The 26,820-nt window shown below is 39.8% G+C and overlaps 1 protein-coding gene across 1 annotated transcript in view; it reads left to right on the forward strand.

Moving 5' to 3' along the window:
* Window positions 1–24,208: 24,208 nt before the first annotated feature.
* Window positions 24,209–26,820, forward strand: part of ADARB1 (adenosine deaminase RNA specific B1) — an 87,792-nt gene continuing 85,180 nt past the window's right edge. The window contains exon 1 of the mRNA XM_075180258.1: window positions 24,209–24,553. The gene's annotated coding sequence lies outside the window, so the exon portion shown is untranslated. The remainder of the gene's footprint in view (window positions 24,554–26,820) is intronic.

A 26,820-nucleotide genomic window follows, 5' to 3' on the forward strand; every position in this document is an offset into this window, starting at 1 on the left:
ATGCCCTGACATCCCTGGCTTGCTGGGACCTGTAGTTCCACAAAGAAAAAAGTTAAATAAATAACAACACCCTCTTAAAAACCACATAAATTTATTAAAAATCTCCAGCGAGGTTCGGGGTCAGACAGCGGCATCGGGGGTGTGCGGCCGACAAAGCTGCGGCCTCTGGTTGAGTGTGGTCCCTCGGCCTCCCCACTTCTGGGTCGCGGGACGGGACTTCCGGTTGTGGTCAGCGGCGGAATCCTTAATGGAAGCGGATTGTATAATGCTGGACTGAGCTTTCCTGGGTCCCCTACCATGCTGCAGCACACCCCTTGCAAGTGGCGCTGGTCCGCCTAGTCTTCTCAACTTGCACCCAGTTAATACTGGAAATCCTTGGCCTGGCATCTATTTTTTCTCAGCCTATAATTAGCCCTATGCAAAGCGCTATGGCTCCTAAAAGAGTTAAACCTATTCAATCCCCGCCGGCCCAATTCTTTAAACCACAGGCCTCCTCTTCCGCTAATGAAGGGAAAAACAAGCACCCTACCAATGTTGCATTGCCGGCTTCTTCACCATCCTCACGAGAGGGCCCCAACAGTGCCTCTCCATCTTCTCCCTACCATGTTGATGCGGATGGTCCTATTACAATTAAAGCTATGCAATCTATGCTTCCTACACTCAAGTCAGAATAGCTATCAGAAATGAGGTCATCAATTGCAGATATTCAACGTGAAGTCACTGAACTGTGAGGTAGAACGGATCATCTGGAAGAAAAATTTCAGGAAGTGGTGGCCTCCCACAACGAGCTAATCACAGAACACGAAAAACTGAGAGCGAAATTTAACGCCTCTCAAGAAAAAGCAGCGGATATGGAAGATCGATCGAGACATAACAACATCAAAATAAGAGGGATTCCGGAGACAGTCTCCTCGTCTGAGCTTCTGCCTTTTTGTTACCAAAAAGAAGGGTCAACACTGCAAATATTGACTCTTTGCATAAACTTAACGTAATAGTCAATAAAAGCCTTTGACACTTATGAAATGATTGTAATTCTACTTCAGTATACCATATCAACATCTAACAAAAAGGTCTAAAAAAAATGAAGCAGCAAACTTTGTGAAAACCAATACTTATGTCATTCTCAAAACGTTTGGCCATGAGAGAAAGTATGTGTGTGTGTGTGTGTATATATATACACATACACACACACACACACACACATATATACACACGGATCAGCCACAACATTAAAAGCATCTGCCTTATATTGTATACGTCCACCAGACCGCTGAAGGTGTCATTTGGTATCTGGCACCAAGACATTATTAGTAGATCCTTTAAGTCATGTAAGTTGCAAAGTGGGACCTCCATGGCTCTGAATTGTTTTTCCAGCACATCCCACAGATACTCGTTCAGATTGAGATCTAAGGAATTTGGAGGCCAAGTCAAAACCTTGAACTCTTTGTCATGTTCCTCATACTATTCCTGAACTATTTTGCAGTGTGGCAGGGTGCATTATTCTGCTGAAATAGGTCATTGCCATCAGGGAATACAGTTGCCATGAAGGGGTGTACTTGGTCTGTAACAATGTTTAGGTAGGTGGTACGTGTCAAAGAAACATCCACATGAATGAGAGGACCCAAGGTTTCCCAGCAGAACATTGCCCGGAGCATCACACTGTATCTGCCAGCTTGCCTTCTTCCCATAGTGCATCCTGGTGAGATCTCTTCCCCAGGTAAACAATGCACATGAACCCGGCCATCTACATGGTGTAAAAAAACATAATTTATCAGACCACCTACCTTCTTCCACTGCTCTATGGTCCAGTTATGGCTCTCAGGTTATCATTGAAGGTGCTTTCGGCAGCGAACAGAAGGCAGCATGGGCACTCTGATCAGTCTGCGTCTATGAAGCCCCATACACAGCAACCTGCAATGCACTGTCTGTTCTGACACCTTTCTATCCTAACCTGCATTCACTTTTTCAGCAATTTGTGTTACAGTAACTCTTCAGTGGGACTGAACCAGATGGGCCTTTGCTCCCCACATACATCAATGAACCTTGGGTGCCCATGACCCTGTCACCGCTTTACTGGTTGTCCTTCCTTGGACCACTTTTAGTAGGCACTTACCACTGCATAATGGGAACACCACACAAGGCTTGCCGTTTTGGAGATGCTCTGACCCTGTTGTCTAGCCATCACAATTTGGCCCTTGTCAATGTCATTCAGATCGTTATACTTGCCCATTTTTGCTGCTTCCAACATAATTAACTTCAAGAACTGACTGTTCACTTGCTGCCTGAGTTTATGATAGCTACGCCAGCCAGATAGGCTGGAATAGCTATCAGAAACAAACCACATCCAGCCAAGTCGCTTAGTCTTGAGAGGACTGGTCGTGAGGTACAAGTTGGAAGTCAAAGGATTGTACAAAGTAGGAAAGTGATTGACAAAGTCAAGGGATTGGAGAAGTCAGAACAGTGGGGGGGGGGGGATGAAGCCAAGGTCGAAGGACTAGAGAAGCTAGAATCGTGATGTATAGTCAAACAAAGACAAGTCTTCCTCAAAGCACAAGCAGAGAAATCCAAAACAAAACTTTGCTCCTGAAAACGTTTGGTAGAACTGAGAGACTTATAAAGGCTACACACAAGCAATATAAAAGTTCTGACTGACTTCACCTTTTAACTGAAGGGCTGATTGCAGAGAAAAAGAAAACTGTGTGGTAGTCCAGGATAGAAGACTAGCTAAATTGCTGTTCTTAGCAGAGTGCAGATTAAAGAAATTGAGAGGTGTTTGTAGTGGTCATTTTGAACTGTTTTTGACAGATGTCATCTGGAACTACTGTTGTGAATCCTCACAGTAATTGTTTTCTGGCAGCTATCATCTGGAGCTAGTGTTGTGGATCCTAACAACTGCTGTGCAGGTCTACATTTGGGCCTCTCACAGGTGTGTAGCTGCACCTTTTCAATTCAGTGGAGAAGGATCCTGCATTCCCAGGACTGAACAGGTGGCCAACTAGTGCCACATAGCCTGTTATTACATACATAAAATATAAGTGCTCCCTAAAGACAAATATAGTCCACATTATATCCAATACTTATTTCAATATCTGACAAGTCCAATGCCACTCCGTCAGGATAAATTCTTGCAACAAGGCTGCAGAATGCTTCTCCCATACAACGCCACCATAGATAATCAAGAAGTTGTTGTGTGCTAGGTGAACAAATACAAACAGTAAATGCTTACAATAATTCATGGTGTATGTTACAATGAATAAATGGATAAAGTAAAACATTTCACTAAGGAACATGTACTCATGTATTTCACATAGAGACACTTTAGGCTGCCTTTCACCAAACACCATCTACATATCAGCACAGGATGACCGAAATTTGTCTCGCCAGCTACGGGTATCTAAATAAAAACAACTTTCTTCTACAGGCTCATTAGACATAAATATGTACATAGTTGGAGAGGGGGCTTAAAATTATGTTGTTCCAATATTAGTGGCCCTTCCAAATATAATCTACTCTTATGGCCAGGGCCCCAACAATCTGAAAAAAACCCTACTACTAAAAACTACTTTTCTCACACAGCTCCCTTATGGTAAAAGTTACTGTTGGCTTAAATCCTTGCGAAAGCATAACTTAAAGTCCTAAAAGGCAGAATAATAACTCATCTTTTTATTAAGGTTTATAGCTACTAAATCTGAAAACTTTTATTCTGCATAGATATCTAATTCTATATAAGCACTCATCCAACAAGTAGCTCTCTTGAGCTACTGATTACTTCAAATATTAATGCAATCTCTTAAAAATTATTGCTCAGGATGTGCCTTTAGAGCTAAGTAGAATACATACTGACATCAAGAAGCACAACCGCACACTGTACTTTAATTAGAAAAGGAATAAAAAATATCTTAAGGTTTGCACAAAAAGCAACATAAACAGAGACAGATGACATAAAAAAAATGAATAGCAAAAAATGTGTGGTGGGCATTAATGTTATGTGGGTGCTGGTGTGTGCTGGGTATTTATGTTACGTGGGGGCTGGTGTGGGGAATATTTGTGCAGCCTTCTACTTTTGATTGTGTTAATTTAATATCACAGTTTAAATGCTGCAGCTGTTACTTCACTCAATACCACTTATGTTTTTTGGTTACAATATAATACTTTTCCTTCCTGACTGCTAGCACAATCAGTATTTAAGCTATGGCCACTCAGACATTTGTTTTAGATCTTTTAGCCACAAGCAAGCGCTAAATGGGAACATGGAAAAATGTATGCATAATTTTTGTGCTTCTTTGGGCTCCATTATAGCCAAAACCAGCATGAAATGGTCTGTGTAAACATGGCTGTACTTATCTGATGGTGGGTGGTGAATAGTTTTGCTGTAATGTGCAAGTTATGTAACTATTTGTGTAATTTAACAAATGAGACGTGCGCATTTCTTGTGGAATGCAAACAAAATAAAACAAAACCAGGAGATAGCTTTGGACCAGAAAAGAAACATAATATATTATAGTCATTAGGTGGAAAATAAGCATGCTTACACTACTGAACAAATCCCAACTTACTCTATAAAGAATTAAAATGATCTGTAGGTAAAGTTCTACCCCATGCAGTAACAAAACCTGCTTGCTGTACCAAACCCTTACACTTGCACATTACCCACTCACACCTATACTACTCACTAAGGAGATGTACGAGTCATGCATATTAACATCACACATGTAGGTCCGCAAACCGTCTCCCCTAAGCTCTCTAGCCATCTTTTTTCTAGAGATGTGCACCGGCCACTTTTGGTGTCTCGTGTTTTGTGTTTTGGATTCGGATTTGCTTGAGGTTTTGGGTTCGGATTTGTTTCGCAAAACACCTGACGAAAGGTTTTGGTTCGGATTTAAGGATTTGGATTCGGATTTATTTTGAAAAAAACATAGAAAGTGCTAAAAACCAGTTCTGTGTTTTTTTTTTTTCACTCCTACGCTATTATTAACCTCAATAACATTCAATAACAATCATTTCCACTAATTTCCAGTCTATTCTGAACACCTCACAATATTGTTTTTAGGCCAAAAGGTTGCACCGAGGTAGCTTGAGCACATAATGCCAAAAAAAGAGGTACAAGATAGAATTGTTCTGGGCCCTCCCTCCCACACCTCGCGAGATTCGACGCGAGACTTGGACGACAGAGCCTCGTTTTCATTTTTTGCCCGCCGGAAATATCCAAACAGTGCTCGGATCCCGTTCGGATCCGCACTGTTTGGGTGGGCTCGGATTAGCGGAATCCGAGCCCGCTCATCTCTACTTTTTTCCTTGTCAACTCCCACCCTGCCCCAGCAGGTAGGACTAGTGCCAGAGTTATTATCACCCTTACCGGTTGTTGGTCTGATGGGTAACTCAGGATAGAGAAACTTTAGCGATAAGGGCTTAACATAAAATACAGCCTGAAAATGTAAAACAAAGTGGCTTCTTTTCTGACACCAGAACAAAATGTATCTCTCACCTGTGACTTATTGCTATCTCGCATTTTAAAACAGCAATCCCATGAAAATATCAGCTATTTTTTGTTTTGTTTTATTACATAAATCACTGTGCAAGGCTATACGAATGTTGGTATTTGCTGAAGAAAAAACACCAAGGGGAAATGATAGCTATTAATGATTTATGATTCTGGATTACGATGACAACTAGTCACATGGCACACAGAGAGGCTTTGGAACAACCCTCTGAGCACTGTCGGAACTGTGACAAACTCCTTCTCACCGGTCTGTCATCACATGTCATATCGAGAGCTGTGATCCTGTGTCTGCATAGCAGAATGACGGTATCTGGCAGACATTTTTGTTTATCAAAAAAAGGTTTTGAAAATGAGATAATGATTTGTAGGATAGCTAAGAAAATGACTAACCTCTACATGCTTAAACACTTAACTTGATATTTAAAGAGAAAAAAAATATTCTATGTGGAAATTCTGCTTTACAAATACACTGAGGTATACTCATACACAAATTAATTATAAATACACAGGAATTTCAATTTGTAATTTTTGGAAAATAAATATTACAACAAACAAAAACACCTACACTTTAAAACATTACCATGTATTCACAGTACTATGCAAATACATGATAGACACTTTCACAATCTTGCATTAGGGCTCGCTTACTAAAATTGAATTTAGCTGCAAAATTGTCACTAAGCTATATTAACCAATCAAATACTTGCTTTCTTTGTTTATATTGGGCTAGACATATGAATGCTAGTAACTGATTGGTTGAATTAAATGTTTGGTTAAATGTTGTTAAATTATCCCTAATGATATAATCTTGTATGCCTACATATATATGGGCTCATATATAGTTGAACGCAAGTTGTGACCTGAATATAGGCGTAAAATGTGGGCCGCAAAATTGTTCTCTTGCTCATTTTACAGAATGGAGGCTGGCTCTGTAGTAATCATTTAAATCAGGAACACCACACTTAATGCACAATGTTTTTAAAGCTCATTTAAGTATCTTATCTCACAACATAAAATCTAAACTTTGCATGGGCATTCAATATAAAGTAAATCAACGCACCAAGTCTGGATGCAGCAAGGACTATCCTAATCTGCACCTACCATCAAAAGGAACAAAATGAAGCACCTCCCACATACACCACCATGGTGCAGTAGTCAAAGCTGTAACCCAACAGTGCACATTCAAGGTAAATTAAGAGGATGACGCAACAAAACTGTATTTGAGCTGCAGGCCACCGTTTAGTCAAATATCCTTTACGTCTTCATAAAGAATGAGGCTCCCATGTCTATTTTGTTTTTAAAACCACTGGAAAAAAATATTTTTGAATGCAAATTTTACCACAGTTCAAACAGATTAAGAAAATTAGTGACATTAGATTCTTTGAGATATGTTGGTGCATCAAGAGAAGAAGTGGGCGGCTTTGATGGACTGAAATATATACATATACAGTGATTTCCTGGTTTTCTGTTTATGCCAACTAATGTGACCCTTTTCTCAGAATATAGCACATATGTTGTGCAGGAAGAAGTACCTGGAAATTGCACTTAAATGTCTATTATGCAGCTGGTGAGTAAATCCTAGGTCTGTTGGGAGTAAGAAGTTAAGATTTTATTCCCTTAATTATATAAAACTTAGTTGTTGTGGTTTTTTAGACACTAGCTATATAGAATTAAATTTATGCAGCAAATTGCTGGGCAATGGTAATACTCTGAATACTTATTTAGCTGCAATTGTGCTGCCTGGATGATGGTGATGTTTTTAAAGCTAATTTGTCATACGTATAATGGGCCTGATTCATTAAAGAAAGTAAAGCAAAAAAAATAAGCAATTTTGTACCTTGGCAAAACCATGTTGCAAGAGGTGCAAATTAGTTTATCATTTTGCACATAAGGAAAATACTGGCTGTTTTTTTCATGTAGCACTTGATAGTTTTATTGTTACACAGACATTTGAAGTTGTTCTAGGGTATAGCCTATCCCAACTATAAATCTGTCCCCACATTTTAAACTTACCTCCTCCTCCAATGCAACATGGTTTTGCCAAAATGCAAAGTTACTCATTTTTTTCCCGCTTTACTTTCTTTAATGAATCAGGCCCAATGTATTTATTACTGCAGATTTAGTGCAGGAGTTTGCAGCTACATATAATAAGATATACAACTGCATATATTGTTGTACAAATTATACATTATATAAAGATAATATTCACATTATTGAAATGTATTTAAATACTGCATAGAAAACCTGGATACCAGCCTTACGATCTGCCACTTACCAGTCTCATTCCACTTTATATGGATCACTCCAATTAGTTTGAATAAAGTGGTCTACTATTAGTTTTGAAGAAACTGCTATGGTTTACTTTGAATTCTTGCATGTTTTTTTAAGCCAAAAAAAAAAGGAGAATCACATTTCTCGGCATTTCTCGGCTGCTGACTAAATCCCTTCTACCTCTGATTTATAAATATTTGTGAAACATCTGAGTTGTGAGATCACTTAATACACTGTCTTACAGATGAAAAAAAGTGATTTAAATAAGAGCAATATAAATTTACTAGTGATAGTCTGGTTATCATCACAGGCACATCCAGTGTAATTTAAGATCAACAACGTCAGATTACTCAAACAAAATGTATTTTAAGAGCTTATTCTGTGCTCTGATTTAACACATCCTGAAGGCTACCCAGGTTTATCTTGAATATATATCTCACATCTATGAGTCTCTATTGCTCATTTCTACTTATTTGGAAGCTTTCTGTGAAGTGTAAGGTCAGTAGATGTGTGATATCATTTCTAAGTACTATCAGACTTTAGTGCAGCTTAACCAATTTTTATTAGCTCTAAACAAGAAAGGAAGAAAAGTAAGATACACTTATTTCCCAATGCTTGGAGATTTTGCTAAGGTGCTAGTGCAGGCCTGGGCAACTTGTGGCTCTCCAGATGTTGTGAAACTTCAAGTCCCAGCATGCTCTGCCAGCAGATAGCCAGATGACAGCTGGCAAGGTATGCTGGGATTAGTAGTTTCACAACACCTGGAGAGCCACAGGTTGGCCAGACCTGTGGTAGTGGTTTGACTCATGACCTTATATGTATATACATTTTTATGTAAGTATACCTGTTGCTGATTTATCATACACAAGTGTGTATGTGTATAATGCCACCAAGTGTACAACTTTTTCCATGTATGCTTTAGAACAACCATTCACGGGTGAATAGTGGTGTTTAGGATGTGAGTATTAAAGTAATTCTATCATTTTCAAATAAGCATTGCATAAGCGATTTGTGTTTCCAAGGCACAAAGTAATTTATTTTAGCAGATAGCAAAATTTAGCAGTTCAATACATAATTATAATACAGTACAGCCAATACGAAAAGATACATACATACCGCTGCGCTAGCTGCGCTCCCACTGGTACCAGCGCACAGTACTTCACTCCAGAATACTGTGGTCAGAGTAGACTGAGGCCAGTGCCAGTGAGAGCTGTTATTATATACACTGTGTTACAGTGAAAATAATGCAGATGGTGTGGCTTGCTTCTATTGGTCCAAGTATCAGGAAGGTCCAGAGAGCTGCAGGTCATAGGCCAGTTCAAACCAAAATATCCAAAGGTGGGGGTCATCTCTCCAGGGGTTGTGCTCTGACTTTCCCGCCAAGAATCCAGTTACAACTAGTCTATTAGCATTTTATAGTCAGTATTATTTTAAACATTTATTCCCTAACATCGCTAACTAGAGTATGCAATGTGCGATCTCTTCGGCGAAGGAACCTGAACCTTAAATAACACTTAAGTGTAGATATAATCATAATATATAAACTAAATACTATCTGCTCATAAATCACTGTGGAATGGAATCAATATAAATATGAAATATATAAATAACTAAATGTTGTAGTGCGAGTGTGTGCGTGCGTATTTTACTGCGTGATCGCGCCATGCCACGTGTAGCGTGGCATACTGAGTGCAATTGCACGATAAAACAATATTAACCAATATACTTTCGTTCATTTCGTTCAATTATACGACTTTGACATGAGTGAGCTACACTTTTGGAACGCTAGATGCTGGATCTAAATGGGAAACTAACATCAGTGTGACAAACAATCAACATTGAGAGGAGTTGACTGATTGGTGCAAATGAAGATCAGGGGTTGATACATGGCAGAACAAGGTCCCCAGGTAACAGTGAGAAGATACAAGCCTCTCCCACAAATGTATACAAAGGTTAATATAAAGATTTGTTTGGGAAGTGTTTTACACCCAGGACTGTATGTGTGACAAGGGGGCATCAATGATGATGTCAGTGCCAACATAGAAATAGTCATTTGAACTAACGAAAGAGGTAATAATAGCCACTGGATGCATTTAATAATGGATTGGATACTTTTCTTATAAGGAATGGCATCAAGAGTAAAATTAACCAACTGAGGTAGTCGATCTAGGGAATTAATCCCTAGATCGGGCAGGAAGAAGTTTCTTTCCTATATGAGATTAAGTGAGCAGATGCTTCTGTGGGTTTTGTCTTGCTCTGCATCACATATGTCAAATTTATAAAGGGTTAAGCTTAATGATTTGTCTATTTTCAACCTTATTAACAATGTAACGAGGATGAAGTGGCAGCCAGAAAATCATTGTTGAGTCCTTTCTTTATTTTGTCCAATCAAATTATTATCTGGTGTTCTCTACATTGTCCAGGTTTGCAAAAAATGCTAAAGAAGAAGGCAGACAGGCTTGGATCACAGCTTTGGTTTTATTAACACCAGTATAGGTCTCTGCTGTAAAGATTGGTGACAATCTCCAGCTTATACATGCTAACAGACTAAACTAACCCATGTTGCTACTGTGAAGCATATTACAGTGATAGCAGTATATTCCTTTTATTCTGTGTGGTGTGTCCATTAATTTTAAAAAAAAATCTATTTAAAGTGCTTATATTGCTATACTAAGAAATGTGATTTCCTACTGGAGCTTTCCCATATGGAGAGATAGGATTCCATCCCATGACAGCAGTACATTTCCTCAATGTTACACCATTTCCAGCCAGCAATGAGTAGGTTAAAGCAGATTAGATGATAGTCTGCTTTCCTTCTCAGCTTTGGCACAATACACTACAGTGCCCTAGAAAACAGCAAGAAGACAAAAATAGCAGAGTTAATAAAACGTAATGTTGTTCTCTAGCATCAACAGCTGCCAGAAGGCTGCATTCTGAAGTTAGAGACGTTTGTTAGTGCCTTTTGAGAGTAAGGGGTTAATAAAAGCTATGGTTGAACTATAGGTCAGCAGTCAGCACCATGGAGAGATCCTGCAGTGCGACTGTGTCCCATTGTAAAATGTTTCTATATCTCTACCTCCATTTATATATATATATATATATATATATATATATATATATATATATATATATATATATATATCCATCTCTATACAGATCTTGGATCATATAGATGTATTATTTTATTTCCCATTTCCTGAACAAGACATTTTGGGGGGAATTTAATTCCCCATGAGGAGCAATGGAGTCCTTCAAAATGATTGTGAAAGCTCTCAGTGACGATGTGACATAACAGAATTCTCATTGCATCATATAGAGGTGCTCAGAAAAATCTGTGATGTTCGGGTACCACAGTACCTATATATCTGCGCAGCCGGACATCGTCGTGATATCTGGTGGCTCATCACAGGGAATTAAATTCTCCCCTTTGACTTGACCCTTCATTTCAGATAAAGATGTTAACAAGGCAGCATGGTGATTTAGTGGTTAGTATTGCTGCCTCACAACCCCTTGCACCATGCGTTCTATTCCAGGACACTATCTATAGGGTCTTTTTATGTTATTCTTGTGTTGGCCTGGGATTCCTCCAGGTGCTCTGGTTTCCAAAAACATTCTGGCAACTTAATGCTAGTGTTTGTGTGGGAAAGCAATAAAAAAAACACATTTCTGTAAAACACTGCATATTATGATGGCACTATATATAGGTTAATAAATAATAATAATAATAATAATAATAATAATAATAATAATAACAATAATAGTAATAATAATAACCAACCTGAAAAACTGCATCTGGCTAATTTCCTTTTGTCTGCGTGAGTTATATTCACCTGCTCACTAGGATAAAATAACCTCAATGGCCAGTATAGTCAAAAGGAAAGCTCCTTATTTGATAATTGTTCAATATCAATAGTATAATATAAACACAAAAGTAAACAATAACAATTAAATGGTTTACATCTTTAAAAGGCTATAAAGTATTGTGCTCTATCACAAGTATGCAATAAATGTAAAGAAATTAAGACTTGGGGACAGGGGCGGGCTGGCCCGGGGGACGCGGCCGCATCGCCTGTCATGTGATGCGGCCGCCTGTGCGCCCCCCGGGCTGGACTGTGCCAGCCTGCGCCTGCTTGGGGAGTAAGATGGGTATGACCACATTGAAAAATATTGGATTCTCTGCACTCACAAAATACATTATTAATGCTATTCTAGCTACATAGTAACATATTGTAATACATGTCAAGCCTGACTCAAACCAAAGACTTCCCCTCTGGATAGTCCTACACTAAACAAACATGAATTAATTGAAACAGCAATATTGCTATGCTTTTTAACTGGGTTGAGTTGCCTGTATACAGCTTTTAAAGGCAAGTACTTCCCCCAAGCAGTAGCAGCTAATAGAAACCTAGGTAACTACCTATTGCCAATTGGACAGAAAGAGGAGCTACAATAATTGGTTTGGTCACAAAACACATTAAAATATGCTATAAAGTATTTAAAAAAATGTACTGCCTTTAGCAGAAAATAATGGGACCAGCACTAGTTGGCACCAGGAATGAGGCTGGTCCCTCAAAGGCCATTGCATTATTACACTCAACCAGTTAGTTAATTATTCCCTCTCCCTAACAGTCATGGGCTCATGTAGATATTAGTGACTGCTTCAGGAGCAATGCTGATGTAGTAAGGGAGCTATTTTAACAATATAATTTTTGTACCACAAATTTTCATACAACACCCATCCTTCTTGTTTTCTCTAGATAAATGGGCAATTGTAACAAACCTATCAGCTTAAACCAGAAGGTTTTCACAGCATTATTTTACAGCTCTTTCGAGTAATGTGTTTAGATTGACAGCACACAGCAATTGCCTCTTATCAAGAAAGAACTCATAAAATAAAAATTAGCCACTAGGAAAAACAATTCTCCATATGGTGCGGGTACTAAGAGGACCGAAGGTGAAGGAGGGCCAGCAATATCAGACCACCGTTCCGAGACCCCCTGTCTGCTCTTCTTCAAAAGAACAGAGCACTGGACCTCAGGAGGGTAGACCAGCATTACCAGGCCCTCCACTCAATTTGCTATGGGGCCACCCAATGTAGTGTTCCGCCCCTGACCCTATGCTACACACAGGTATGACTGCACCTGTAGCTTTGCTCAGACACAGCTGTGTTCTTTCCAGGTGTTACACAGCAATCTCTCTTCTGACACTGCAACCTCACATCTCAGCTCCTGCCCACAAGCACCAGAAGGGTGATTGTGTACACATGAAGATTTCTCATAGCCAAACGACAAGAACCACAATCAACTCCAGAAAATCAGCCCTTTAACAGTTTGTTAATAACTACAGGAACACAAACCACGTTTATTATAAAAACAGATATTGCTTGTTTTCTTTCCTGCTAAAAAGTAAGATCCTCTACTGAAATCTAACATTTTGTTGCCTGCATCATCACAATATGAAGGTCAGTGAAAGAAACCATGTTTTGGTCAGGGATCAAATTATTATTATTAATTTTTATTTATAGGGCACAACAAAGTATCCGTAGCGCTGTACAGGACAAACAATGGCTCAGTACAAGGTGAAACAGCACAGTACAAGTAACAGTAAGCACTATAACTCTGGGGGCTCAGGCACAGCAAGAAAGAGAGGGAGGCAGGGGAAAAGTGAGTACAGGCAGGTAACTATGGCCCAAGAGGGTGTGCACGGATGACAGGTAAGAGTCACTGAGGGGAGCGGAGAGAAGCGAGAGGAGACAGAAGGCAGAGGGAGCGAGAGGAGGTGAGCTGAGTAGCTGGAGAGCGCAGTTAAAAGTGATGGAAATAGTAGGTAGGAGAGCCCTGCTCAAAGGAGCGTACAATCTAAAGGGAGGGGAAGACAGACAGACAGACACATGGATGAGACGGAGAGACGGGAGAAACGGAGACGGAGTCGAGGAAGAGGGAGAAGAGAAGAAGGGATGAGAAAGAGAGGTGGCCGACCGGTGGGAGTTTAGGCATGAGACTGGGAGGCTTTAAGGAAAAGGTGGGTTTTTAATGTCCATTTGAAAGAGGACAGATTAGGGGAAGTTCTGATGGAGCGGGGGAGCTTGTTCCAATGGAGGGGAGCGGCACGGGAGAAGTCTTGGATACGTGCGTGAGAGGAGGTAATCAGAGGGGAAGAGAGGCGACAATCATTGGACGATCGCAGTGGGCGGGAGGGAGTTTGAATAGAAATAAGGTTAGAGATGTAGGGAGCAGTGGAGTTGGCGATGGCCTTGTAGGTCAGAGTGAGGAGCTTGAAAAGGATTCTGTAGGGTAAGGGGAGCCAGTGAAGGGCTTGGTAGAGTGGGGAGACAGAGGTAGAATGGCGAGAGAGGAAAATAAGCCTAGCAGCGGCGTTAAGTACAGATCTAAGAGGAGCGAGATGAGAGAGGGGGAGGTCGATAAGGAGAAGGTTGCAGTAGTCCAAGCGGGAGATAATCAGAGAGTGGACGAGAGATTTGGTGGCATCCTGGGAGAGGAAGGGCCGAATGCGGGCAATGTTACGAAGCTGGAAACGGCAGGATTTGGTGAGAGAGTGAATGTGAGGGGCAAAGGAGAGGAGTTCCGGATGACACCTAGGCAGCAGAGTTGGGGAACAAGGGAGATGGAGGAGTTGTCAACAGTGATAGAGAGGTCAGAGGGGAAGGAGGTACGAGAGGGAGGAAAGACAATGAGTTCAGTTTTAGCAAGATTGAGATTAAGAAATCTAGAGGACATCAAGGAGGAGATGGCAGAGAGGCATGCGGATACCCTGGAGAGAAGGGAGGGAGAGAGATCAGGAGAAGAAAGGTAGAGTTGAGTGTCATCAGCATAAAGGTGGTACTTGAGGCCGAAGGAGCTGATGAGTGCACCCAGAGAAGAGGTGTATAGTGAGAATAGTAAGGGTCCAAGGACAGAGCCCTGAGGGACCCCAACTGGAAGGGAGGAAGAGGGGGAGAGAGACTTAGAGGTGGAAACAGAGAAGGAACGGTCGGCAAGGTAAGAGGTGAACCAGGAGAGGACGGTACCGGAGAGGCCAATGGACTGGAAGGTGTGAAGAAGGAGGGGGTGGTCAACGGTGTCAAAGGCCGCTGAGAGGTCAAGGAGAATCAGGAGGGAGTAGTGGCCCATGGCTTTAGCCGAGAGAAGATCGTTCATAACTTGAGCCAGGGCAGTTTCAGTGGAATGGAGGGGGCGGAAGCCTGATTGGAGAGGGTCAAGGAGGGAGTGTTCAGAGAGGTAGGTGGAGAGACAGTTGCAGACAAGTCTCTAGAGTATTTTGGAGGCAAAGGGGAGAAGGGAAATGGGGCGGTCATTAGAGAGTAAGGTGGGGTCAAGGTTGGGTTTCTTGAGAATGGGTGAGACGAGGGCATGTTTAAAGGCGGAGGGGAAGATGCCAGTGGAGAGGGACAGGTCAAAGAGGTGAGCGAGGTGGGAGCTGGTGAAGGCGGAAAGGGAGTGAAGAAGGCGAGAAGGGATGGGGTCCTGGGGGCAGGTAGAAGGGGGGAAGAAGAAATGAGAGAGTGGACTTCCTCGCCAAATATTGATGAGAGTACAAACATCCTATGTTCACTGTGCTTCTGAGAAGATTTTTGCGACAACTGTAAGAACTTGTTTACACCAGTAAGAGTAATTTACAAGTTTCAACTTAAACTAATCATGAGATATAAAGGTAATTTTAATTGTCTATATTACATGTCACTTGTATAGTAAACCTTATTTCATTCCTTAAAGTGATCCTAGGAATGCACTGTCCCATATTAAGTATAGGAACAAGATCTGATCTCTGGAACTTAAGAGGAACTGAACCAAGTTTTTTTGTGGGGAGAAACGGCTGTGCACACTTTGAAGCAAACCAGGGAAAGCCCCTGTAAATGGCTCTCTCTACCCCTTTATAATAATGAAATGCCTTTTTCCATTTAAGCACAAAACCCGTCAATCTTGTGAACTTAGCAAAAATGTCCCCAATCTGCCTAACGCCACATCCCTATAAAACTGGGTGCTATTGTTCAAATGTAGATGTCATACCCCAAAAGAGCATTTTCACTGCTGTTTTAAATTTTTTCAATTCATAAAGACCATTAAAAATTCTGAATGGATCTGAATTAGTGCATGAGATTAAATTAGACACAAAAAACACACAGGAAATCCCAACTAACATCTATTCTGCATTATGCCTATGGCAAAATACCATGAGGTGCGGGAGAGCAAGAAGAAGCATTTTGCAAATGATTTTCTCACAAAAGGCATTTGTATTAAGAACAATACTTTACAATTAAGCTATTAATGTTATATTATTAAACCCCTCATCCACAATCCCCCACACTACACCAAACCCCCCGTAACTACTCATCTTACCATTTTCCTACCCAACTTTTGGAAGCAATACATTTTATATGTTATATGTTCGTTCACTACGATTCTGTATTGTGTACCTTTAAACCATTGTAACCACTTACCGTGTCTTTCTTTTGTTATGTACTTTTGATACAGTTTGAAAATAAAGAATTTCAAAAATAAAAAGTGTGCCAACATCTGTATGCAGATTTGTGCCTCCATATGCTTGCAGAGGCAGAACGGGTAGGGAAGGTGTGTGTAAGCGCAGTTTGTACGTAATTACGAAGCACGTAATTGAGAACTGAGGCAGACACGCAAAACTTGCAGGTGCCTGCGGGCTGTTCAAATACACACTGATGATAATGACGCTCGCCAGCACTAGCTAGCTGCTTCTGGTCAATGGCTGACTGCAGATTGACCTCAGAAAGCTGAAAAGCACTTCATCATTGTTTGTGACCATACTATATGATTTTTGTGGGTGTAGTTTAGATTTTTTTTTTTATTTCTTTTATTCATACACAAAAAGGAAGATTATTCTTGCTGTATTACAAAGTTGTTGTTTTTTTTTATTTAGATCAAACAAAATAGCAAATGCTTTGTTCCCCAATCAAAACCAATGTTAAAAAACTTTTCTTGTACTTATGACCTGGTTGGATGAAACTATGTCTGACGTAAGCCTGACATAAACCTTGCACATATGCTGCTGGTGCAGATCTGGAGGCATCTTGAGAGTCTTCCGACTCAGCATATGGGTGTAAATACGCTGTATGACACTCGCGTCTTCTTAAATGCATATGTGTCCATCTTAGCCTTCTGATCATTAATAAATATGTCTTTTATTTTAGCTTCTAAAACTATTAACTTGGCAGGATATAAAAAGTAGCTTGACAATGAATAAATTCAGCAGGGTATAAAATCATACAGTGACATATTGTTGCACATTTTTATGTAAAATAGATTGTTGTCATGCTGATTTCTTAACATAAAAATATACTAATACAAACTAAATATACACAAAAGTTAATCAAATCACTCTGCAAAGTGGTTTGTCCTACTTTCTTTTAACACACAATGAATCTCCTGGTTTGGCACCTGCTCTCTTCTTACTGGGGTTATTATGTTGCAGCCTGAAAAACTGGGACACAGATTATTTTCGACAGTGAAAAAACATTGCAATTAAAACAAAGTAGTTCATTGTCTGTGAATCGGGTGCTAGATTGGCCCTGGATTTCACCAGACAGAGAACTGATATCCTCATTTCAGTCTCTCTCTTTGTAACACAAGTAGGGATTCTACAACCTCGTCTCATTGTGACACTGACTATAACCTTTAAAAGTGTGGTTTACAATCAACAAATCAACATATGACCTAGCTCAGAAGAGGGAAGCTCAAGTAAACGAAGAGCCCTGAACACAACAGATCATTATACACTGCAACATGCTCATTTAAAGGCCACTTCCAGCATTGCTCACTACACTAAAAACAAAAATAATTAGACACCTTAGCATCTCAGTGTTGACTGTTTAATCCATCATACTGTATGAGTCAATGTCTATGCATTTGCCTAATTTCATAATGCCATCCAATTCTTGAAAATATTATAAAAAATATTAATTAAAAAATAATAATATCCAAGTAAAACTGATGCACAATGGAAAATGCTTCTCGAGATATTTACAATAACTTCCAGTGACAGCAGCAATACTACCCCTGAAGGGAATATTCAGACACTGCAGGCTGTTGTGCTAATGATCACAGCAGACCGATGCGTCTAATTGGTGCTGTTGGCAGTGACTGTACATTGGCCTTGTGCAATCAATGCATCAACTACAGTCTAGACAACCCGGCAGTATATTACAGTAACTGTTAGTAACTTACTATTACAATACAACATTTTTTAGCCCTTTACTGAGCAGCTATGGGGGTTAGCACATTCAATATCAAACTCCAATTGTTCTGTGCAAATTCAATACTATTGGTTTCTTGTGGGACAATAGCGGAAAAAAATGCATTTTTATTTTTTTACTAAAATAAAACCCTTGAATATAAGGAGTTATAATACCTTTCTGAATAGCAGCAGGTTATCAAATAAGAATGATACCTCATTTCATAAGACTGACTCTGATTTCTAAGAGCACCCAAGAGATGGGGTTGGGTATAACCCAAAAACAGCCTAATGACACTTTATCGTACCTCTTTATACATCTCTAAGTGAGTTCAATACGTACCGTCTCATACTGGTTTTTTTTTGTGGTCCTGTTGGTTTCAAATTAATAATGTTAAAAAAATAAATAAAAAGGAGTAAAAAAATACAAATTTTATTATGTTCACAGGAGAGTATTCTTTTAAACACATAAAGGGTTACTTGGCAAACACACTTGGAATTATTGATACACAACAGGGGGTTGGTTGGTACTCATTTACATATACACATTGTGTTTTTGAGAACCCCAGCATTAAACTATCTAATATTCATTTTTGTAGTTGGCCACAGTCAGCTAAAGAAAAAAAGACCATGATTTTATTTAAATGAAATGATCACTGCCCCATGTACAGCTGACTTCAAATGAAAAACGTGAAATCTGGGGTATCCTCAGCAAGATTTCTTAAGGAACAATCGGGCTGGATGTTTAATAGTGGAAGAATTAATTCAGTTAATATTGTTTCCTGTTTATCACCCCTTAAATGCCAGCTTTAAATTGCTGTTCAATATTGCCTTCTAAAACAAATACTGTAACATCTGACTTAGACATAAACATGCTCATGAGTCATGTATTTCAGCAATCGTTATGAATAAAATGCAAAAAATGTAAGCTATTTAAACACACAAGGTGCCATGTTACACGGCAGACATAAACACCCCTAGGTAACAGGATGAGATAAAGCTTTAGGCAAGTTTATAAGGTGCCTATAAAAGAAGACTTTGTTTAACACGTCGCATATCACAGCCAAATGTGTTGGTGCTCTATACTTACAGTAATATGTTTTGTAGCAATGATTATTTTTCTGTGACTTGAAAGCACATAACATCTAATTAACTGAAGTTTTCTAAAATATAGTCTATGGTGAAAATATAAACATTTATAAAGCAAAGGAAGGTGGTGGGGTGTTTTTGTTATTAAATCTTTTAAAAGCTCACATTTGGAGGCTTTTAACCTAAACTAGACTTAAAAGACCTGAAAGGCTAACGCCACCCAAAACTGGTGGCATATCCTTAAAAAACATGTGGTCCACAAAGCTTGCTTATCTGGTGTCTGGCGATCAGGGCAATTGCCCATACTTACCAACTTTATAATCTTTGATTCCGGGAGCCTGCGGGAGGTGGGCGTGACGGGGGGGCGGGGCTCCAAAATTGGCCCCCATTCCTGGTGAATCGTGGCGTTTGGGACCTAATTCTGCCCACTTCACTAGGAAGTGGGCACTTCCTAGTGAAGTGGGCAGATCCGGGAGATTGTCCGTGAGACTCTCGCAAAATGCGGGAAAGTTGGCAAGTATGCAATTGCCCCCCCACCCTCGGTATATCTTGTGCCTGTCGACAGAGACAGGCAGGCAGAGAATTCCACCAGCCGCTCATTGTATTATAAACACAATTAGAGTGGTCGGGCAGCATCCCTATATACAGGCACAAATACGTAAAAAGAAACTAATTGATGTCTGTGAAGAAGTACACAGACTGTAACTGACCTTGACCATAAAATGCAAGAAAGTTTAATTTTTTGTGGTCAGCACCAGTTATGGCAATCCATCTATATATATTCATATAGGGCAATTAGTTTCATCAGATCTCTAGTCTGAGCTGAGCTCAAGGTTATTGCACCAAGGACTCTGAAAAGCACTGTGCGTACACAGCCAATTGTCAAAGTGTCAATTTTGTAATCTACCAACGTCAGTTTTTTAAACTGCTGACATTGGGCAGATGACACTGTCATGGGGACCAGATATTTGCAGAGAACTGCACATAATTGTGATTTCCACTCCCACTGAGGAGAAGATCCTTCAGCTGCAGGTAACATTTGATACTCTCTGCTCAAGAATATATCTAATGAATAAAACCAGTTAGAAAGGGACTTGTGTTTCCAAAAACGACCCATATTGACCTATTAAAGAATTATTCTAGCAATCTTAAAAAAACATTTATATGAACTGCCTCTATACAGTTCTAAGGTTTATTTACTTCAGTTTCTTGTCCTTTATTCATAAAACCAAATGTTTAACACATTGCTTTTCTTACTATTCTTTCATGGCATTATCTTTAGAACTATATCATCATTCACCCTCCCTTCAACACACATCTTTGTCCACATTTGTATTCACAAACTGTAACATCCTCACCCTATCGCCAGGACACAAAAGGTCACACATCTTACAATAATCTTTTCTATCTTTCTGCTTCTATTAGCTGGTGATATATCACTAAATCCAGGTCCCCCCACATCTCTCATACATGTATATCTTATTCAGAACACTACAGAAAACCAGTTAACCTCAATCACATCACCTATCCTCAATCTCTTGCAAAGTCCTTTAAATGTGTCCTATGGAATGCACGCTTAACAAACTTAACTCCTCTTCCTCATATAACCTCAACCTTTTGGCAATAATAGAACAAAGGCTTAACAAACAGACACTGCCTCACTCGCAGCCAATTCACATGGTGGCCTACATTGCACCCTCACCTCCAGACCTAGAAGAAGACAATGAGGTGGGGTTGGACTACTTCTTTCCCCACATTGCATATTCACAGTTCTGCCAAATGTCCCAACACTCACGTTCACATCTTTTGAAGTATGTGGTATTAGGATTTTAACCTATTCTTTATGTGTGTTCTGTGATCTATTGACCCCCTGGACCACACCAACAATTTCTTGAACATTCCTCTGCATTTGTTCTCTCATTTATTATCCTCTGACATCCCTACTATCATTATGGGTGATTTCAACATCTCTATTTATAAACCACAGTCTACTTTTGCCTCCAAACTACTCTCCTTAACTTCCTCCCCTAGACTGTCCCAGTGGATTTTCTCCTCTACTCATCGGGATGGCCATTGCCTTGATCTTGTTTTCTCTAGATTATGCTCAGTTTCTGATTTCCTTAACAATCTTTTCCCCCTCTTTGGATCATCACCTTATCAGCTACAAACTCTTCGCCATTACTTAAACCTGCTGTCAAACTCTACCAAGTCTCCTCATACCTGCAGAAATCTTAACTCTTAATTTTCAACAGCTTTCCACCTGTCTGCAACACCATCTCTCCACAATTTCTATATTCTCCTCTTCTGATCTCACAGTAACACATCTTACCCAATCCTTAGAAACCGCCCTTGATCAAGTGGCTCCAGCTACTATTCACACTCCTTGTTGAGAAACACTATATTATCAAAAACTTTCTTGCAAAGCAGAACGTCATTGGTGTAAATTTCATCACATATACTTTTATCTATCGCTTCTATAGAAATGCTCTGGACTTTGCCAAACAAACATACTTCCAGCTTCTCATCTCTGCTCAGGTTTCTAAGCCCAAATGCCTTTTAAGTACATTTAAATCTGTTCCCAACCCTCCCTCCCCAAACCCTTCAACTACTATCAATGCCCAAGATCTTTCTTTCTACGTCAAGGACAAGATGTGAAATGATATCCTCTTCTTCGACAAAGAACCAGCTTCTTTTCCTACACCCTCTCTTCATTTGATCCCACAAAGGAAGCTAAAGTATCTACTCTCTTTTTATATTCCTACACTACCACCTGTCCTCTTGATCCTATACTGTTACAAATCAGCTGATCCTTGTCTTTTGTGCTCATCCCAACCTTAACTAAAATCTGTAATCTCTTAGCTCCCATGCCTGTCCAAGCTTCTTGAGAGAATTGCCTACACTTGCCTCACATTTTCCTCACACAACCTATTGGACCCTCTTCAATTAGGTTTTCAGTCCCAACAAATCAGAGAGACTGCAGTGACTAAGGTTGTTAATGATTTGATCACTGCTAAATCTGAAGTCCATTACTCACTTCTAATTCTCCTGGATCTCTCTGCCGCATTTGACACTGTTGACCACACAATTCCCATATACACGCTAAATTTCTATTTCTGTTGACAACATGACAATAAATCTTACCCTATCAAACTCGCTGCCTAGGTGTGATGCTTGACTCAGAAATACCCTTTGTTCCCCACATTTAAAGCATATCTGTTACAAACATCTAAAAAAATGCAGAATATGTACATATCTCACTCAAGACACTACAAAAACTTTAATTCATGCACTCATCATCTCCTGTATTGACTATTACAATACCATCCTTACTGGTCTTCCCAAATCATACTCTCAACCCCACAATCTTTTTTGCATGCAGCAGTTAGACTGAGTTTGCAAATCGCTCTTCCACTGCTGATCCGCTCTACATTGGTTGTTTTTTTTGAACCAAATCTAATATAAAATACTTCTACTAACATATAAGACTGTCAACAAAACTGCACCTACTTACATCTCTTAACTTGTCTCAAAATATCTTCCAACTCGATTCTTCAAAAGACCTGCGTCTCTCAACTATACTCATTACCTCTTCCCATTCCCGGTTACAGGAGTTTTTTCGGGCTGCATTCACTTTGTGGAATTCCCTTACGTTCACAAGATGACTTTCCAATAGTGTTCAAACCTTCAAGCGTTCTCTGAAAACCCATCTCTTCACAGTAGCTATTCAAATTCCTGAACCACCCTCTTAACATCCCTAGGTTACCCAATTACCACCCTCTACACAGTACACATAAGATTTGCATGTGTTCTTTCTATACTCAATCCTCTGACCAACATTGCTGTGTGACTTGATCATATAGCCCACGAAGCACTTTCTATCTTTGTATTCTGACTGTACCAATATGAAATTCACTTAACTGTATGCACAGGTTCTCAGCTTGCGCAGAATTTACCCTGCACCCCCCTTCCAGCCTAACTGTCGCTGGATACTATTAGCTGTGCTCTGAGCTTTAGAAGTTATAGTTTTACTTGTTTATTGTTCTGTGCTGTTATACCTTGCATATATTATATACCTTAGTCTTATTGTTTGTAATCTGTACAGCACTGTGGACATCTTTTGACGCCATATAAATAAAAGCTAATAATAATAACACTCTAGCCATAGTTATTTCCATTGAGCAAGTTCAACTCCAGAAATGAACCAAGTAATGAACATACGCAAATGATTAGGGGATACCAAACATATGTACGATGATGGTCTTACTCATTTATAGGCTATAGGAATTTACACAAAGATTATGATCTTATAGTAGGACTACACATGGGTGCAAATCTAATGTGTGAACAGTCACCTAACAATACAGTATGTTTAATCATATATTTTATTATTTTGAAGTTTATCCAATTGTAAAGCGCTACGGAATTTGCTGGCGCTATATAAAGAAATGTTGATGATGATACTTATAGCGATAGCATACAATGACTATTATATGGTACAGCATCCTTGGTCAGAATCACTGATCCCTAGTGCACTGAAGTCTCTCCCACATGCTGGAAGAGGGAAAGGAAACATGTAGCTGCTTGTACAAAATGATGTGCTAGTTAGTTATGCTTCCCCCTCTGAGCCAGAACTTAACATCTCTCCTAAGCCCATTGTTTGGCTACATGAAAATGTTTATTTGAAATGAATACTTACAATTGTGCTGACCACTTATCAATAATCCTTACCAGAAAAGTAAGGAAAAGGATGGATCCTTGCCTCAAATAGTTTAAACTAATTTACCCCATCTTATCTGTTTGGTGCAATGCTCTTAACCTATAACAGTTTGTCACACTAGTAAATCCATCTTGCTTTGTCCCAGTGTAGTACTCGAGCAATATAAAAACAATGAATGACTTCTTCCAAAGAAAGAAGACACATTAGCACACCCAGACGTCTACATTGTATGATCTATCATGCCGGAGGGCTGCACAGCTGCTGGTCTTCCTGCATGACACATTTCCGTCCCATTACCAAGATGTCACCTCCTGGGCTTCAGGAGGAGCCCTACGCTGTGACGCACTTTCAATGTGGGCGGGGCCTAAAAACCAGTGAACGCCCACTTTAAATAGACCATTGTCAGAAGCGGCGTGCACGCGCGGAGAGCCGGGATAGTGACGGGTATCTCACAAAGGATTGGCTGAAGCTCGGCGCGCACTGTTGGCGGGAGGAGGATAGCGGAGACCTGCTGCGTGTAATTGCTGTGAGAGTGCGCATAACCGGGCGGCGGACAGCACACGGAGCTCGGGCTGACAGAGACTGTGCACCTGACTGACTCCCGGAGCCAGCGAGAGAGCAGCAGGGCTGACTGACAGCAAGATACCGGCATTCCCAGCACTGGTCCATTGCCTGCAGCCGTGATACCACCGGAGAGCCGTGCAGTCCCCTCCATCCCACCGGCCTGTCTCTCATCCCCCGCAGAGTCCCTAACGGTGAGGAGCAGAGTAAACTAGATTTTGCAGATTTACGTGCACATAGGAACGATACTACTTGTCATCTCCCTGATCATGCACATAGCATGCTAGGACTACCCTGCCTCAACTGATACCATTTTTATGGATAGTAAAAATGGAAATATATGTGCAGAGGCTAAACAAATGTTGCTGTCAGGTGGGATTTGCAGACTGGGTGTTGTACAGTATTGGGAAGTTGTGGTTATTAACCATTCCCAAGATGAATGAGTGGATGAAAGAGAGAGGGCAAGGAGTTTGCAGCCGTTTCTCATTCATTGCGTCTTTAGGGTTGGAGAAATTCACTTATTCTATCTGCTGACAAACAGGCTATGACATTTGATGACAGTGATTGGCTACTAGAACATATACTGCCTGCTCTAAAGTAAAACTTTTCCCCTTTTTATTTAATCTGTTTAATAAAATGACTATCTGCTGTACCACATTTTCCTATTTATAAAGATTTTGTTGACCTGCAACATCTCACCGCCCTTCATGCCTAAAACCTGAAATGTTTTTGAAGATTTTTTTAGTAATAATGTTGCGTTCTTGAATGTGGTTTTAATTTAATGCTAAAGGTATCCATTCTAACCGTTAACACTAATTTACTAACTCTAAAGAGTGGCAGTTACTTAGATGTTGTTGGGGATCTGTGTGCTTTAAGTCATTTATTACAAACTATATCTACACTTTTCAATTGGTTGCTTTGCAATGTCTTTTAAATAATGTAACTTTGTAATTTGGTGAGCTTAATATATAGGCGTGCTTGACCATCTGCTTCTTTATTCTAAACTGGGGTTGGGATACATTGAATGACCTAGTGTCCCCTTTGAAGTGATAAGTGAATTCTTCCATGTGACATGGAATTTAATGGAAAAGAATGGGATAAGCATTAAATTTAAACCTCTGTCCATATAATAGTCTTTATTATATCCTTGTACATTTACCCAATTTTGTTTTATAAATGTACATTTCAAGGCAGCAATGTATTAAATATTAATAGCAGTAATACACACATTCTATGTAAGGATTGTAAGTGGCCTATAAAATTTCTGCAGGATTGGAGGCTTGATGGAATGTAAGGTTACCTTTCAAAATATGGTGTGTTTTGAGATTAAGTATAATGTTTGGAATTATGGCATATTTACTTGCTTGCACTTTATGCTGTATTTGTTTGGTTTCTGTAGCTTAGAAGGGATGATAAAGTTTATAACACTATCTGGAATCGCCTGCATTGGATTAACATCTAGATTGCTCTGCATACAGAAAACCTGCTGCAGCATTCTTGTCCCAACCCCCACACACAGATCCTATCATTAGAAAGCTGATCACAGCATCCTTTAGCACCATGCTAACATGTACATCCATAGATCACACGTAGAGCACACCAGTTTTGCAATGGCCAGCTGAGAAGAAATGAGGGTTTCCTTAAAGTCTGAACTGTGCTACACCTTTTTTTTTTCTATATCGTATTCTAGAGAAACAAATATCTTATCTAAGGATGTGCCATGCATCCTTTATCAATGCTTGGTAAGTGCCTTTGTCAGCTAAAGGAAGTAAAAACGGTGTTAAGTTTATTTGTACTGTTTATTGTAAACTGTAGCGTCCCATCTAACCTTGTAAGAACTTGACCTCAACTTTAATTATAAATCCAGATCACCCCCACTCGGCAGAAGATCTGTTCATATATATTTGGGCAGCCTACTTGACACTGTTTGTTAATCTCCCTTAGTTACATTTTAGAGCTACCAAGAATTTTTTTCAAACCAAACCCACTGATCAAGCAGAATTTGGTAAATTTGCGGATGGGTGCACCTGGAATGATTCCTTGCTCTCCATTGTCTTGCTTTAATTATTTGGGTGTAAAAAAACAAACAAAAACCAGCGACTGTTAAGGAGAGCAAAATAATCATCTTTTAAGTTTCTATGTTGTATTTATATGTTGATGGGTGAATATTCTGAGTGAGGTCTTCAGGCTTTATGGAAGACAGGCAGGTAGATTGCTTTAAAACTGCAATCCCACATAGGCTTTTTTCTTTCAATAGCAAGTTAAGTATCTTTTTTTAAACCTGCATCTTATAGTCATTTGTCTTAGTTGTCATTCTACATGTTATTACAAAGTCTATCAGAAGGTGGAAAATATGCCTGTCAGTTACAGAGGCTCTCAGCCGATCATGTCAAGGCGGAGGAATGGGATGATTTTACAGTACACCGATGAGACAGAGCTCAGAGGGATATTCCAAAGCCTC

Source organism: Mixophyes fleayi, chromosome 7, assembly GCF_038048845.1.
Source record: "Mixophyes fleayi isolate aMixFle1 chromosome 7, aMixFle1.hap1, whole genome shotgun sequence".
Classification (NCBI taxonomy): Eukaryota; Metazoa; Chordata; class Amphibia; order Anura; family Limnodynastidae; genus Mixophyes; species Mixophyes fleayi.